Consider the following 18,771-nt stretch of genomic DNA (forward strand, 5'->3'; position numbering starts at 1 on the left):
ACCGTGTTCACAGTTCGACCGCAAATTCTCCTGCGGACTGCTTCCTCTTCTTCTTCTTGGCGGTGGCAGCGGTGATGGCTTTAGCTTCGGACGGCATCTTCTCTCGCTCGCTCAACAGTTTGATTTGAGCGAAGCAAGACAAACGGGGGCGTCCTTCGCTATCGATGTCTGTGCCTGAGAAGCACGCCCGGTCAGCCGATCTGTCGCTTGCTGAGATGCGAGCCAATCGGAGAGTGAAAAGCAAATGACGTCAAATTTTCTCTAGCCACCCCTATTTATAGATTTGCTTGAAATCAATGTTCTCTTTTAAAACAGTTATTAAACTATTTGAACAGGTATTTGGGATTCAGTAAGTAAACGACATGAAGCTTTGATGTCTTGTCTTTCGATTGAGGTGCTAATCAAGAAATTTCGTTAAGCCAGCGAAAAGTTATAAACGTTTAAAATATTTCATGCCAACGTAACGCTCTTGGTTTTGAAATTCCAATTTCACTCCTGTATAGAGAAGAAAGACGTAGTTCTACGTCAAAATCTGCTGGTACCGAACATTCAGTGATAGCTGAACCGTACTGGCTGGAGTGTAGCATGAAAGCGGCGAAACCGATTGTGTAGAAGCAGGGACGAAAAAAATCATGCTCATTATACTCAATTCACCGACATTTATGCCACCATCAAAGTAACCGCACTACCACCAATATGATTGTATCAATGAAGATGGCACAAAAGTAGATTGGCAAAACAAACAACGATGCCCGTATGTCGTTGGTGTTTTTGATTATCAGAAGCAGAAGAGTGTCAGTTTTAGAAAATTGATTATCAATGAGGTTCATATTAGTTAAAAAATATGCTGCTTTACGGGTAATGAACGATCCGATGCACGTAATCGATTATATTGACGCGTCTTTAGTGTGCCTCGTGCAAAAAATAAAATTTCCCGAAGCGGAATTTCCGATTATCACAAAGCGGTTGAGTAGCAGCAGGTTAAAAGGAAAATGAAAATCTTGCGCAAGCGCTTTGCCAATCTTTGTTGTGTTGTCAAGGTGAGGATGAAAACAAATAGAAATCAACGAAGATTCTACCCAGCAAGTATCAATGTAGGCGAGGGTAGATTGAGTATTTTCGTCCCTGTGTAGAAGCAAGAATCGGAAGGAACACGAAGAGATGTGATTACCAATACACTTGTATCTGCGAGGCACGAGTGAACGCATTAAGCATCCATTCGCCGAATGCATTGAACTGATTGAGCGGATTCCCACTCTTTGAATCATTCCGTGGTGTGGATTGCCAGTCAGTGAACACTCATCAGCACTCAAACCCGAATACCACTCGAACGGAATCAGAATGTAAACAATCATTCGGTATGCATTCGGTTGCCTTCGGCTTTCAGAATCGGTAGCGACTCAATCAGTTGCCGTTTTTTTGTTTTGCTTGCTCGCCGAAGAAGCAGTAAGAACACTGGATATTGAAACGTTCGGCTTGGTTAAAGAAACGGCTTTCTCACTTCCGAGAAAGCTTGGAAGCGAGTGAGGGAAATGCAAAAACTGAGTGAGTGTTTCCCATGCTTGCTTACGGGTCGGGGAACTGTTACGGAATATCGCACCGATCCCGTACGATTACCCACAGATCGAGTACCTTTCGGAAGAGGGGATAGATGACAGTTCAGGTTTTCATCGAGCGCGTAATATGAGAGATGTCAAAGGGAAGAGGAAAATCACATAAAATCAAATAGGAAGGCTCGGAATTGATAAACATCTTTGTCTTAAACTGTGCTATTAAAGCTAATTAAATAATTTATTTTCCATATTTTGTACAGCAGTAAGTTGAATATATTTCTTTTCTGAATTGCGTATAATTAACGTTAAAAACTTCATTAAGGTGGTATCATGTAAATGTAAAACAATCATTCTGAATTTGTTATTTGAGCTTAGTGTGAGGTTGAGGTAAGATAACCGTGAGTATGCTGAAATAATGTTAAACATGCGAGTTGTATTGTGATTTAACTATTATTTATTGCCCATTTAACTCAATCGAAAGATCTTCTTATCGTTGGGTCACTAGAAGATAAATTATTGTGACATTAGGAACTTAGGAAGAGAGACCGATGAAGTAAATATGCTCTACTGTTCAGCATAATTATTAATAAAAAATACAGCTTTTAGCTCACGCAAGTTACACAAAAACAACTGTGCTTGCTCAAAGGACCTTGAAACTCCCACGCTCAACAGCACAATTTGGCAAGGTAAAAGGCAAAAGAGACACTAAGTCGTGTCAGAATGAAGTGTTTTCCTTCACAGGCAACGCGAATATATCTGATCATATTATTCGATCCGCGATGTGAAAAAAAGGACCTTCCGAGGATGAATACGTGGTTGCTAAAAGAAAAGTGAGCTATACGGCCGTCCTCCAGAGCGGAAAAGCTGGCACGAGCTAAGCCCCGCGATCAAGAGAACGTGGCAACAGTGGAGCCCAAGGCCAAGAAAGCCAAGAAAATTGAGCTACGGAATACCCCGAACCAGGCAGTGCATCCGCAGGAATCACAGACGCAAGGCAACAGCAACCCGTGGATACGAGTCGGAAAAAGAGGAAGCGAACAAAATACGCCGAGGTTCTGAAGGCGATGCGAAGCACGGAGAAGTTATCGCCATTGGGCGCAGATGTGCGGAGTTTAAGTCGGACTAGGATTGGTGAAAAGATCCTTGTCTTTTAGATGGACGCCGGCACTCAAAAGGGTGCAGTCTATAAGCAACGAGCACAAGAAATACTTGGCGACAAGGTTGATGTAAGATCTCTGACTGCAGAAGCGACTCTTAGTAAAAATCTGGATGAGGTCACCGATGCAGCGGAGGTCTCGATTGCCCTCAAAGAGCAGTGAGACAGCGATGGCCGATCCTTCTAAAAGGGCCCGCAGGGCACCCAGGTGGCGGCGATCAAGCTGCCGGTTCCAGAGGCCATCAAAGTGAAGAACTTGGGCATACTAAAGGTAGGCTGGTCGGTTTGCCGGCTGAGAATACAAAAGCCTCCTAAAATTTGCTTCAAGTGTTTCAGCAAGGGCTATAAGTTGTGGATTTGCAATGGTCCCGACAGAAGTAAGATGTGCAGAAAATGCGGCATCGAAGGTCATAGAGCAAGCGATTGTAAGCATCCCGAATGTTGCCTTAAAAGCGGCAGTGAACGAGGAACCGGACATGTTCAGAACCACGATGCAATATATACGGGAATCTTCCCGTATATATGGAGCGACAGAAATTGGTGCTACTACCAAAGACGGGGAAACCACCAGGACCTATCTGCTAGATACGAAGGGCAACTTGTTGGAGAGGTTGATCCTCAACAAGCTAGTACCGTATACGGAAGGTGCGGACGGCCAATCCAACAACCAGTTTGGATTCAGGAAAGGTAAATCTATTCTAGATGCTATTCAGTCGGTCGTTCGTACAGCTGAGGTGGCAATCGAGCAAAGAAGGAGCGGTATCCGTTACTGCACGGTTGTCACTCCGGATGTGAAGAATGCGTTCAACTGCACAAGCTGGGAAGCTATGTTCCACGTACTTCACCGCCTCAAGATACCGGTGCAGTAGTGTTAGCTTCTAGAATAGGATTCTAGTGTATGACACAGAGGAGGGGCAGAAAAGCGTTCGAATAACCGCGGGAGTACCTCAAGGTTCAATCCGGGACCCGCTGTTATGGAATGCGACATACGACTGACATCGACATCGTACTGAGGTTGCCCCTTCCGACGGGAGTTAAGATTGTTGGCTTCGCCGACGATATCACCCTAGTGGTCTATGGTGAATCGATGGAGGAAGTAGTGTTGACAGCAGCGCACTCTATTTCCATAGTTGAGGAATGGATAAAGTCTAGGAAATTAGGACTGTCCCGTCTTGGTGATTGCACCATAGAGTCCAAGCGATTCCTAAGGCATCGTTGACAAGCTCAACTTCGCTAACGACGTTGAATATACCTGTAAAAGAGCAACTACGGCTATAGCAGCGCAATCGAGGGTGATGTCTAACAGGTCCGCTGTAATTTACAGCAAGCGCAAGCTCCTGGCAAGCATCACTAAGGTATGGAGAAACAATCTGGTCAAAATCGCTTAGAAAGGGCAGAAACCTAAAGCGGTTGGAAAGCACGTAAATGATCATGTGCTTAAGAGTAGCGAGTGCATATCGAACGGTTTATAATGAGGTCGTGTGCAGCATAGCGAGGTAAAGGCCATCGGGCTCGTCATCAAGGAAGATGTTCAATGCTCCAACTAAAGAGGTACCGGAGGAGTTCCAGGTACCGGAGCGTGTAAAGAGTCAACGCTCAGAGGTTGACAGCAGGAATGAGATAACTCCACTAAAGTTAGATGGACCCATCGGTTAATTCCAAATGTGCTAGATTGGTATAAAAGAAGCCATGGGGAAGTGAACTTCCACCTGACGCAGTTTCGGTAAGGACATGGTTGCTATAGGCAGTACTTGCATAGGATCGGGCATTCAGAATCTCCTTCGTGCTCCAACTGTGCTGGTGTGGAGGAAACAGCAGAGCATGTCGTGTTCGATTGCCCCCGTTTCATTGTTGTGAGAGATCGCATGCTCGTTTCATGCAGAGGGGACACGTCCCCCGACAATAATAGAGATAATGTGTTTGGTCCATTCTAGGTCTCTTTTGGGTTCCTATTTAGTACTTTTCCAAACTAAAGGTCTCTTAAGCAGTGTGATCGATAGAGTCATTTTCAGAATGAATATTAAATTAATTAAGTTCAATTACTTGATCTGCTGATATAAAAATTGCATTTTGACCTAGTATTAAACTTCATTGAGACAGCTTTCGTTACAGTTGGAGTTACATTAGACAATTGTAAGGAATTTAAATAAAAGCTATTTGAGGAGGGCGCTCTAATTGTTAATACAAATCGATATTGAATCTTTCTTAATCTTATTCTGTCACGTGAAGTCAACAAAATCTTTCTGTTTGTTCTAACATGTTCTTCTTCTTTCTGGCGTTACGTCCCAACTGGGACAAAGCCTGCTTCTCAGATTAGTGTTCTTATGAGCACTTCCACAGTTGTTAACTGAGAGCTTTCTTTGCCGATTGACCATTTTTGCATGTGTATATCGTGTGGCAGGTACGAAGATACTTCTATGCCCTGGGAATCGAGAAAATTTCCTTTACGAAAAGATCCTCGACCAGTGGGATTCGAACCCACGACCCTCAGCATGGTCATGCTGAATAGCTGCGCGTTTACCGCTACGGCTATCTGGGCCCCTCAACATGTTGTTTTAGTTATTTTATTTGAGATAAATTGCATACATTGAGCACATTACTCCTATTTATATAAACAATTTAATCTTTCAAATCATATGATGCGACTCCAAAAAGTATATGCTATTGCATTGCTTCTAATTATTCGTAAAAGTTTAACTATAAATATGATCTACGAGATTTGTAAAGGCCCATCAATGTGAGGGCAAAGGGGTCATGGCCCCTCGAATCCTCCGTAAATACGGCAATGCTCGCAATGATCTGAAAGATCATGCATTGAGCTAGAATATCTAATTGTATGAATTTCAAGTGGTTCTTGGATAACCTTAAACAGTCGTTGTATCAAAATCTTGCAAAAATAAAATTTAATATGCTTGTTAATAATGCTTCGAGAGATCACTGGTTACGCTTGAAGACTTCTAGACCTATACTTAAACAAGTTTTTGTGTAGCTTGAAACGGTCGTTCAACTAAAAACTTGATAGAATGTATTGCCATGAGCCTGATGGGTATGACTGTTGTTCAAAAAACGTTCGGCAGGTTATGCTTACGCTCTACTAAAAGTAGTTAATGATCACTAGAAATAGCTGACATAGTTTTTCTCAAGCTTCGTTACAGAGTTGTTATTTTTAATCTCTACCATATAAATCTATAACATTTCATAAAAACTGAATTTCGATGACGAATTATTAAGCAATATAAATTCCGTCCACGTAATGGTTCCATATGCGTTAAATTCTATTTACGTAGCCTCGACTCATAACGAAAATAGAGGTTTCAGTGTATTCTTTTGAAAACAACCCGACAACGACAACCAAGCTCTGAAAATCCAGTGGTACTAGCGAAAGAAGTTCTATGCTCCGAACTTGTTTCGAATGAAGGGTTTTAAAAAATGTGATATTTTAGCCTACAAAGCGAAGAAAGCTTCCGGCTAAACGAAAGCTGTAACATGTGCGCCCCAACAGTGTACTACAGATGTGCAAATCTACATTCCACTTCTAAGGGCAGATAAACCCTTGCTAGCAGGAAAGGAAACCAACCAATGGCACAAAACGGAAGTGCATCCACGCAATGCATCGTGCAGAATCATCAACACTTCCCCGCACGCTCAATGAAAGAAGATTAAAATGAATGTGCAGATGAAAGTTTAAGTGAAAAAGTTTTCCTCATTTCCTTGTGAATCGGATTGTGGCGGGTCTTTGCCTTCCTTGGGCGAGAATGGGCGGTAAGAATTATGAACAATGCATTAATACTTTCTTATGTTTGAATTCATCATGTGCAGTTTTGGGTTTGAGGCGCATAAATTGCTCTTTTAGGTACAAGAGAAGCATTTATAAATAAACTTTTCAATGATTTTGAAAGGTATTGTGTGGAAGTTTTAATACTACCTAGGAAAAGCAGTAAACGAGTACCTCTTAGAACATATAGCAGTTATTACTGCACTTATTTGAAACCTGGATCCAAACTCGTAAGAGATACAAACTTTTTTGTTTATCGTAATGATCGACTTGATGGGGCATGTGGGGGAGTTGCAATCATCATTCATAGGCGTATAAAACATCAACTGTTTTCGTCATTTGAAACTAAAGTTTTTGAAACTTTAGGTGTTTCAGCTGAAACACAGCTTGGTAAATATACTTTCATAGCTGCCTATTTGCCTTTTCAATGCTCTGGACAGCAAGTTAATTCGCTCTAAACTGATTTGCGTAAACTGACTCGCAATAAGTCAATTTTTTTTGTCATTGGGGACTTTAATGCCAAACATCGATTATTGAATAATTCTCAAAGTAATTCCAACGGCAGAATTTTATTTGATGAGTGCTCTTCAGGATATTTCCTAATTCAATATCCTGATAGCCCTACGCGTTTTTCCTCTTCCAGAAACCCTTCTACGATTGATTTGATCTTAACCGACTCTAGTCATCTTTGTAGCCAATTAGTGCTGATTTGGATTTTGATCATATCCCATGAAGCGATTCTCAATCCTATCAGCTCCACTTTCAGTTATTTTCGAGCCGACTGGAATATTTATGAAAAATACATTGACTCTTATCTTGATGTTAACATTTCTTTGCAAACAAAACATGATATTGACAATGCTCTTGAAACTTTAATAAATTCCATTGTTGAAGTCAGGAGCATTACAATTCCAAAATTTGAAGTAAAATTTGAATCCATGATCAGAGACGATGATCTAAAACTCTTGATCCGTTTTAAAAACGTGAGGAGAAGGCAATTTCAACGCACTTGCAATCCTGCTATGAAAATTATATGGCATGATTTGCAGGAAGAAATCAAAAAACGTTTTTCACAATGACGAAACAAAAATTTTGAAAATAAAATTTCTCAATTGGACCCTGGCTCTAAGCCCATTTGGAAATTATCTAAAATTTTGAAAAACCTCAGAAGTCAGTTCCGGCATTATTACTAACTAATTGCGAAAAAGCTCAAAAACTTGTTATGCAGTTTGGAATTGCGCAAGATTTTTTTTCTATTTGAGACACACTTATTTAATCACGAGAAAAAATGTTTGGTAGTTGGTTTGATTTTTTGGATAAAGTTCACAAGTTCTGTGGGCATGTACTGCAAATGTGATAATAAAATGTACATACTCTCAAAATTTCCTGATTTTATTTCTGAGCTTTCAAATATTTCCTGGTTTTTCTACGGAACATTCCAGTACTTTGACTAAGTCAAATACATTTGGTTTGCTGATGATTTTTCTTTCTTTTTCTCCCGAATTGCAGGAATTCCCTTGGTCTGTCATAATCTATCAGCATCGCCAGTTAGTAGTGCAGTTACTCCGGCAACTCCGTGCATATTTAATCATCTGTGTAAACATCATAAATATAGACAGCCAACCAGCCACCGGGATAAATCCGACTTGTACACTTCCTAGGACAAAGTGGACGCGATTCGTCGGAAGTGCTCATGCTGGTGCTGTACATCGCTTTGCCATTCCAATTCCGACCTTTGAGAGAATACTGAGAATAGAAGAACGATTCGTTCCCAAAGAGTTGCGAAACAGATAACCATTCTTCGGAGTCGGAGTTGGCTGGGGGCAGAAACCAAACCGGCATCTCCTGTCCCGGAGAACCCGATGTGTACGGATTTGTGGCCAGCCGGAGTTGGAGCAACTCATTAAATAAAGAACGAGGTAAGTTGATAAGAGCATCAAAAAAGTTTTTGATAGTTTTACGGTCGGGTTCTCCGATGGTATTTCATTGCTTTCGAGGAAAGCTTAGGGTTAGGTTGCGCAATATACACTCATGGAGTAAAATGGGTCAGTTTATTTTATAATTAAATTAATAAAATTTACAGTACTTTCCAGGTAGGAAAAAGTCTGTTCAATCATTGTATAGAAAAGAAACATATTTAAGTAATAAATGGTGAACGTTGGTTATTCAGCTATTTTCCGCCCTCGCATCATGAGTTTAAGGCCTTCTTTAGCCGAGTGGTTCGAGTGCGCGGCTACAACGCAAAGCCATGCTGAAGGTGTCTGGATTTGATTCGCGGTCGGACCAGGATCTTTTCGTGATGGAAATTTCCTTGACTTCCCTGGGCATAGAGTATCATCGTACCTGCCACACGATATAGGAATGCGAAAATGGCAACTTTGGCAAAGAAAGCTCTCAGTTCATAACTTTGGAAGCGCACATAAGAACACTAAGCTGAGAAGCAGGGTCTGTCCTAGTGAGGACGTAATGTTAAGAAGCAAAAGAAGAAGAAGAAGATCGTGAGTTTATTTGAAATTTTGTTTATGTACTATTTTTGAATGCTTCATTAAAATTTATATTTTACGTCAAACTGCTTTTTCTGGGAAAATATTTGATTTGGCAATAAGATATATTGTAAGCCACTGTGTTACCGTCGATGGGGGTGACAATGGGTCTAGGGGGTGAGATTGGGTCAAAACGGAAAAATATGTTTTGTGAAATATTTCAGCTAATAACGCTGATATTACTAAAATTAATAATTCATATGTTAGGGAACATATTATTACACTTAATTCATAACAATAAACATTTTTAGAAATAGTAGTTTTTGTGTACTACATCAATGAACTTGCATGTTGAAACTAGATAAAATTTACAACATAAAATTTCTCCTGTACAAAGTATCACGCATGTACTCTAGCCTCTATTGTTGTATTAGTAGAATGTTGAAAGCCTTTTCATTACACATCATAGGTATTTTCCGGAATCTATTTGATTTTCCACAAAAAAATCATTTGTTTCGGTACGATGTCTAAAACATTGAAAATGGGGGTGAGATTGGGTCAAGCAAGAACGATAGTAATTGAAATTCCAAGTCCACTTTTTTGACATTTTACGGTGCCGGGTGTTCTCTTTTTTCATTAAGATGTGTTTATTATTTCTAAATACTGCATCTCTGAAACATCAAACAAGTCTACTTGAGTATTTCGTGCATTGAATAACAATACAACGCATTTTGACAACTTCTCAAACCAGCAACTGTGTTTCGTGCTCAGCAACATCGTAAATTTTCATCAAAAGGGTGTTTTTTTTCTAAATTTGATTATTTATCAGTGTTTTCATATTATGGAAATATCGCACGGAAGTACACATGAGTTTCATCGCTGAAATACTGGGATTATGACGTCAACTTCTGCCTGAAATTTATTGATCGAGTAATGTCGCACCGTAATATAACTATTTGCGTTTCAGTACACCTTTGGGGAAACTGAATGGGCTTCATATCAATGGGGATGAGACTTTGAAGACAATCTGAGGGGAAAACCAAGAAAATTTATGTAAACTTGACGATAAATGTTGGGTTTACATATTTTTTCTCATAGCTTTTCAATTTTCAGCATAATCTTTCTTTTAAGTGGGTTTATCATACTTGTGAAACATCTTAGATATCTTTTTGTCTTGTTTGCATCGTTTTTTGTCAATATTTTTCAGTTGTGAATGGTTTTGAAATCATATTCTCAAAAACAAGTTATTTCAATTACAGTGACCCAATGTCACCCCCTCTATGGGGTGAGATTGGGTCATTTTTCATTCACTTGTGGTGCCGCTGTGAATAAATATTTGTCTTTAATTTTTTGAACAGTTGTTAATGTGCCATCAAGGTACATACACACCAAATTTGAAGTTTATTGGAGTTAAATTGCGATTGTTATTCAAAAAATAAATCGCACATATCCGTTTTTGACCCATTGTCACCCCCAACGACGGTACGTTACAAGTTTCTAGTAAAACTTTGTAATTTCTCTGTGACACTCTATTGATCATAAGTTGACATTTCGAACCATCTTCCCCTACTCGGGGCAGCCACAGTGCAGTGGAAGCCCGAGCAGAAGGATAAATTTTGATGGCTGGAAAAAAATTTCCATGTGAGCAACCGGAATTCGACCTATTCCAAACGGGGGTGCAGATTTATAACGAAGATAAATAAGTTGCTCTCTCTCTGCATGTGAAAAGTTAGATCATAACTGGCTGCTAAAGGGTGCCGGGAATTATTAGGGGAAGTTTTGACCTAAATACTGGCGACGCACGGCACGAGCGGAGACAAGGAGCTTCCAAATCTATGGAAATTTGTTCCAACAGGGTGAACGTTGCTAATGGCTGCAGTAAATTACGCCTGAATAAACTGATAATTCCTGCAGCTGGGTCATAGTGTGCAAGTTGACCTCTGAGCTGGAGAAGTAAAGGATTATTCGAAGTTTGAATCTTATCATATAGAATTGTTCTATGGATAGAGAGCATAAGCGTTTGAACCTTTTGTTTTCACAATTGCACAATGGAATAGACAGTTAATAATAAACGTTTGCAATGGAGTATATTAGTTTGCAAGCATACTTACACGTTTATCAGGATTACCATTGCATAATGTTAGAATCATTTTTTGTTTCTCTAGACGGTTTTATCATAACATTTTTTAATACTATGTTATCAATGAAGGCGTGGTCATAGCTGATGTACGTTAATCGGTCGTTCCACACTAAGTGTGGTTTAAGATAATTACTTACTAAAACAATCTCAATTCTTTACACAGTTTTTTTTAAAGAATTTTAAAGAATCTTGCCCTGATTTTTTTTGGGAATGCGGTCAAAGATTGTGTGAGAAACTTACACAGAGTTCTGCCAAAAAATTCACATATTGTCACACCGGAATTCCGAGGATTACTACATGAACGACAAACTAGCTCATCAATGCTGGAGAAAATTTTCACTTCACTGTATTTATGTTTGTTAGAGTAAACATTCCCTAATAACCACATATAAACGGTAGCGTGGAAACAGTGTGCACAAACCGGCCAGCTGTCAATTCCACCTTACACCTTCCAGCTAACCACACCGCACACCCACTGACTGCTTAGATCAGTAAACATGTCATTATAAAAACCTTGCTCCAGACCCAGCCCTGTCGTCGTAAAATTTGGGCTTCTTAGTCATTCTCTTTTGAGTAGGGCGTTGCTATAGCCCAGAGGGCAGTTGTACCTCCAGGCGTTGATGAGGGAGTCTCACACGAAAATTGTATCAAATTAATATATATTTCAAACACATGAGAACTAATTTGCACGTGTTTAGTTTGTGTTCAATGCTCATTCCAAATCAAATGTGAAACGGAGAAACACCTAAAAATTTAAAAAAAATATATGTATTATGTCGAGCCCTCTAGATACATCGGAATATCTTCAAAACCAGGGACAAATGATCAAAATTCACACAGTTTTTCAAAATGGAGAGTATTTGCTTCAACTCAATTTTTATTTCATTTCAACATGATGAGTATCATCATACTAAGTAACTCATACTTTTGCTTAAAATTAGGACGGCCGCCAGATTTTTTACCCAAAATTTAATCCCATTTTACAGTTTACTCGAGGAAAGAACCAGCGATTTAATACTTTTTACTTTGTTGTACGAAATATGTTGTTTCCATAAATTTAGAAAATCGTTCATTTCAAACGGCTAATACCATTGCTCACCTAGTTTTCGCAGCTGTTCTAACACAGTTTTTTCTTAGGGAAGTTTCACGTCCATCATTTTTCGGTATTTCTAGACCCCCCACTCCCCTCTATCATGCATTTTATTACCTAATAAAAGCACTGTCACACTTTCGTAGACCATCGCCCTCCCTCAAATGATGAATGTCAATTTTCGGTGACCCCTTACCCGAGCAAAGGCGGATTACTGGATGATATCAAAATGATAGCAGTCTTCATTATCACTGTTATCAATTTGATATTCTGTTATCAATGATAACCGAATGATAACAAAATTGGTTATAATTGTATCCGTGACAGACATTATTGATAACAGATTGATAACAAAGTATGTTATCATACTTCTTTCCAATAACATTTTAACAAAGTGTGTGTTGATAAAAAAAGTTGACTTTTCGCCATACTAAATTTTGTAAAATTATTTAAAGCATAAGTTTAATCCAAAACACTCACTTCCCAAAAATTGTCCGTGATTTATGACCATAAACTTCATAAAAATATGATACTGTAAATTAAGTTATCAATTTGAACTCAAAGACAACATAATTTACTATTACTTGTTATTTGACAAACAAATTTGAGTTCTCAATTTCCGAACAAACAATTTCGCAAGAGATGTCATTGATTGAAATAAATACGCCTCAAAATGTGGCTTATGTGGAATTGCCGAACAGATTTACTTGTAGTTCTTATGGAAAAGGCTGCAGAAGAAAACGAGGATGCCGACAATAATCACAATTACATGAGATATTTGAAGTATTGTAAAAACGTTTCTAAAAAGTTTTCAACAAGCCTGCCTGTGTGATCCAAGACAAGATTGAGCAGCACATAAACGTAACAAACATTTAGTTTGTCTGCGTATGTCCGAGAAAATTACAAATTAATCACGGCATTGGCTTAGAATGCTGAAAATGCATAAATTCCCTTATATTTTTTATATAAAAATAGAATCGAAAAATTAAGTTCACGAACAAATGCTCAAGGTTTCTTAAAGCGGGACATCTAGAAAGTTTGAACCTTATTTTTCAATTAAACAAGAGGTTCGAACTTCAACCAAATATATCGCTTAATTTTAAAATGAAATGTCACGTTTTGAAGTGATATCAAAGTACAAAAAATTTGACAATTGCCCTGTATTTCAAAATATTACGCTATTGTTTATAATAGTAGTATGGCGTTGGATCTATTAGTGGATTTTAGACTTGTTAATTATTCATTACAGCAGGTTTTCAAACTCATTTCAGCAAATACCGTTTTTGATGCGTACTTGATAATGAATTTTCATCACTATCACATGAAAACTATTGGTCCAAAATGAACAAGAATACGAACTGATTGTCTTTAGAACATATTAGGTACATTATTTTTTTCTGCTTAAAAATTTCATGTTTCTCATCAAACTTCAAGACTTACTTGAGATGATTCTGAGTTACTGAGACAATATCAAATTACTCCAGTGTGTTAATACAGCTCGGATAATTTCGATTGTTGTTATAGAGGGCGTTAAGATGCAGCTGATCTAAAATTTACTCCAAGGGATTTATACAGCTTGACAAATTTGATTCATACCATACAGAGCGTTGATATGCATATGATCTACATGGAATTAGGTCAATATACTTCAGAGCGTTGATAAAGTTTGAAATATTTAATTGATGCCCTATAGGGCGACGAGATGCAGCCGATCTACATATAATAAAGTCAAATTACTCCAGAACGTTGACACTGCTTTGAATTTTCAGCTTATGTCCTCAGGTCTGACCTAAATGAGACATGATCAAAATTCATGACTTTAATGAAGCTTAACTATTTTGATTGATATCATAAAGGGCGTTAATATGCAGCTGATCTATGTAGGGTAAGGTCACATAAATCCAGTGCCTTGATACAGCTTGAAATGATACAGAGTGTTAAGATGCAAATGATCTACATAAGACAATGTCAGATTACCCAAGTAACCATAAGCACTAATAATAAGCCCTTAATCAGCATCATAGATGCGTACATGCATTATAATAGCACCACAAATGCTTACACACCTTATACCCGCACTTCCGCTGCATAGAAACCCAGCATTTCAGCATCATTAATGCTTCTAAGCCTGATGCATACAGGCATTAAATAAGCACTATATTGGTTTTATATTCGAATACAGGGCATGTTTGTGTTTTGTGTTGCCATCCAGTGTTTTGACAGATATACCACGTGCTTTGTGTTTGCATATAGTGGTAAGAGGTAGTCAAACATAAATCTTCTCACTACTACAATTGCAGGTTTTATGACGGCGAAAAGTGATGGTTTAAATTGGTCACTTTTCTTTCCAATACTATTCATCTTATGTGGCCGTAGGAGCAAAGGAGCAGGACAATAACTCAACAATATGGGTGTCGCAGGTTCGAGACGCAAAATAATGTGTTTTAGAAGCATGTATTTTACAATTGATATCCTTCAGGGTGTTAAAATGCACCTAATCTTTTTGAATTAAGGTCAAATTACTCCAGGGCGTCGATACATCTTGGAATTTTTAATTGATTAAGGGTGTCAAGGCGCACTTTATCTACTTAGGATAAGGTCAAATTTGTCGTATGTACCGATTAGAATTTGCAATTGATCTTAATCAGGGCGTTAAAATGCAGTTGATTCACAGAACACAAGATAAAAAAAATTCAGTGTGTTGAAGCAGCATGAAAAATTTCGATGGATTTTCCAAAGGGGTTTTTAGATCCTTCAGATCTTGCAAAGATATAGGTGAGATAAAGTCAAATTACTCAAGGGCGTCGATTAAGCTATATTTTAATTGATGTTGGACCAATTTTAATTTGATACAGGACGTTCAAATACACCTGATTTATTTGGAATACTGTCAAATTTCTCCTGGGTGTTGATACATCCTGTAATTTACAATTGAAGTTCTACAGGGCGTTAAGATGCACCTAATCGACAAAGGATAAGGACAAATTACTCCAGGGCGTTGATACAGCAATGATTTTATTAAATGACGCGTTTAGATACAGCTCATCTATTTGAGGCAAAATCAAATTACTCCAGAGCGTTGATACAGCTTGACAATCTCGATTGATGTTATACAGGGCTATGAGGTGCGCATGATCTACATAGGATAAAGTCAAATAACCATAGGGGTTAGATACAGCAAGAAAAATTCGATTGATTTGCTATAGGGCGTAAAGATGCTTCCAATCTCGTCAAGATCTTTGTGGACTCTTACTTCAAGGCGTTGATATAATTTGGAATTATCAAATTAAGCCCTAAAGAGCGGTCACATGCATGATATACATGGAAAAATGTCAAATTAATCCAGAACGTTTCCAGCTTAGAGTTTACAATAAATGTCCTACAGGGCGTTAAGTTGTATCTGATATACATGAAATAAGCTCAAATTACTCCAACGCCCTGGAGTACGATATGCTATAGATCTCGCAAAGAGCTGTGAAGAATAGAGCCAGGGCATTGAAAAAGATAGGAATTTACAATTGATGTCCTCAGAGCGTCCAGATGCACCAGATTTACATGGAATAAGGTCAAATTACTCAATGACGTTAACACAGCATGAATATTTCGATTAATTTTCTACAGGACGTTGAGATGTTCCAGATCTCGCAAAGATCTATGTGGAATAACGTCAAGCTACTCCAGGTCGTGGACACAGATGGATTGATTTATTTCATACAGGGAGTTAAGATGCATCTGATCTACGTGAAACAATATCAAATTACTGCACGGCGTTGATAAAACTTGGAATTTTCAATTGTTGTCCTACAGAGCGTTGAGATGAACCTGATCTACATAGGGCAAAGTCAAAATACTCCAGGGCGTTTAAACAGCTCGGAAATTTAGATCGATTTCACTGCGGAACACGTTTTTGTCTCCTGCACCAAAATACCACTATTCACTCAATTAAGGCTTGCTGAATCCATTGCCGTTTTCAGAAATATCATAGCACGTCTAGTTTTTGGAATATTGACTGTTGAAAATGCGAAAATTGACTATTTCAGCCAACTTGTATGCAAGTTTGCCAGCTTGTACGGCAATTTATTTGCTTAATTTGCCACAGAATTCAAAATTTATGTGTATAACAATACTTTTCATTAGAGTTTATAATACTTTCGATGCGGAAAAATTATTTTTTGATGGTTTAGAATATTATTGTAATTTGCCATATAAGAGAAACGAAGAATTTTCTATGGAGACTGCAAGCATGTTGAAAAAATCGGTTTAGTCGAAATTTAATCGTGAAATTTCAATCAAATTATATCCAAAATAAAAGTTTAAGTCCTATTTTGCATTTTTTTTGGATTAGATTACAAAAAAGTTAGATAAATTGTACTTTAAATTTCATGTAAACATCAATAAAACCAGTGTTTTATACAACTTTGGCGACCTGTAGCTAAAAATTGTGACGTGCTGGAACATTTCAGAGAATGGCATCATATTCAGCAACTCCAAATCTATTAGAGACACATAATTTAATCTTTGAGACACGCAAAAATGTCATTTTTGTTACGCTGTGTTTTCTACAAGGCGTAAAGATGCTCCTGATCTCGCAAATTAGTCTAGGGCGTTGAAACAATTTGAAAATTTCGATTGATGTCCTACAGAGCGTCAAGATGCACCTGATATACATATATAATAAGGTCAAATAACTACAGGGCGTTGATACAGAGACATTTCAATTGATTTTCTACAGGGCATAAAGATGCTCCCGATTTCGAAAAGATCTGTGTATAATAACGTCAAACTATTCCAGGGCGTTGATACAGCTTGATCGATTGATTTCATACAGGGCGTTGAGTTGCACTTGATCTACATAGAACAAAGTTAAAATACTCCAGGGCGTTGATACAACTAGGAATTGATGTTTTCAGACCGTTAAGATGCACCTGATCTACATAGTTCAAACTATTCCAGGGCGTTAATATAGTTTGTAATTATTTAATGGTATCCTACCGGGCGTTAAAGGCCACTGATCTAATTGAGACAATGTCAAATTACTCCAGGGCGTTGATACAGCTTGACAATTTAGATTGATGTTACACAGGGCGTTAAGTTGCACCTGATCTATATGCAACAAAGTTAAATTAATTCAGGTCGATGATACAGCTTGAATTTTCAACTGATGTCCCAAAGGGCGTTAATAAAAAGTCTGAGAAAAGCTTCTTAGTCGTCGACTAAGCGCGACTAAGCAGGACGACAGGGCTGTCCAGACCTCCAAAAATGACCACACATATTAATCGCCTTTGAAGCGATACGAATGAATTCACAGAAACTAAAAGCGACGCTTCAAAAGCCCAAAATTGAAAAAAAAAAACGTATTTTTCAAACTTTGCCAAATGACCGTTATGCAAAATGACCATTATGGCGTTATGCCCAAGAGGGAAAAGCCGGAGGAACATAGAGAAATCCGAAGACGTATTTTTACGTACTTACCTAGGGGGTGTGAACTCGAATATTTAGGTCGTACAAATTGAACACAATCTTTTCCACCAGTGCGAACCTTTGTTTGTTTGTTTGTCTCGCAGGAAACCACATTCAAAGTGTACACTTAAAATACGTCACACAAAGCTTCATCAGTTCAATACAGACAATAAACACAATTAATAGATGTAATCAGAATGTCTCTGGCCGTATGTTAGTTAGAAACACATTTTATAACAGCTGTAAAAGATTTATGAATAATTTTGACCAAGCACAACTTTTCTTTAACGCTAAGCAGTTTTTGTGTTACATAAATTGTATAACAATTTTTAGCGTAACGAAATCATGACCGTATATTTCTAGGCATACTCAGATCATTTTTACGAAAATTTTAGTTTGACAACAGCCTGGCTGCTTGTTGATTTTCAGTTCGCATCCCCCAGGTACTTACTAAGTACCGTAATCCGGGGTAACACTGATCAGCGGGGTAATATCGATCGGTATGACCCTTCTCGTAAAAAGTTCGAATTTTCATTTATTGATGGAATATTTTCAAAGCATGAATGGTCCCTCTTCTTCTTACATTAATAAGCTTATAAAAATGAGTTTTTTTTTTTGCGAAAATCGCATTTCGTTCATGCGTAAATTTGTCAACTTTTTGAATCAATGATTTTTATCATTATGGATGACACTACCGAAGATTCATGTCTCACATGAGTTCTGCAAATGGTATTAGCAAGGAAAATGCGGTTGTTACTAAAAATGATATCCGTTGTCAAATCTTTTATTAGTTTATTCAATTAAGCAATATTAACGAACTTCTATTAAGAATGCAGAATTTTCTAAGGAAATTGCCTACTTTTAGGCGTGTTGCGCGGTTTGTATGTGTAATGGTTTGTAAGAGTTCGGTCTTCATCTTTGGCTTCAGGGGCCATGATTTAAGTAAGCAACGATATTTTCAACTTAACTGAATGTTGTTTACATGAGTGATCAGTGTTACCCCATGTCAGGTAAATAATTGAAACTCATAACACATTTATTTAAACTTACTTAAATCTTTTGAAAACCGAAATACAGTATACAGCCACGAGCGGTGGGTGGCAGTACTTGTTTT

At 38.1% G+C, this 18,771-nt stretch overlaps 1 protein-coding gene across 1 annotated transcript in view; it reads left to right on the forward strand.

The window, feature by feature from the left end:
- LOC5568887 (netrin receptor unc-5) overlaps nt 1-18,771 on the forward strand; it is a 472,574-nt gene that overhangs the window by 25,986 nt on the left and 427,817 nt on the right. Inside the window, exon 2 of the mRNA XM_021845790.1 lies at nt 7,994-8,403. The gene's annotated coding sequence lies outside the window, so the exon portion shown is untranslated. The remainder of the gene's footprint in view (nt 1-7,993; nt 8,404-18,771) is intronic.

The sequence above is a fragment of the Aedes aegypti genome, chromosome 2 (assembly GCF_002204515.2).
Source record: "Aedes aegypti strain LVP_AGWG chromosome 2, AaegL5.0 Primary Assembly, whole genome shotgun sequence".
In the NCBI taxonomy this organism is placed as follows: domain Eukaryota; kingdom Metazoa; phylum Arthropoda; class Insecta; order Diptera; family Culicidae; genus Aedes; species Aedes aegypti.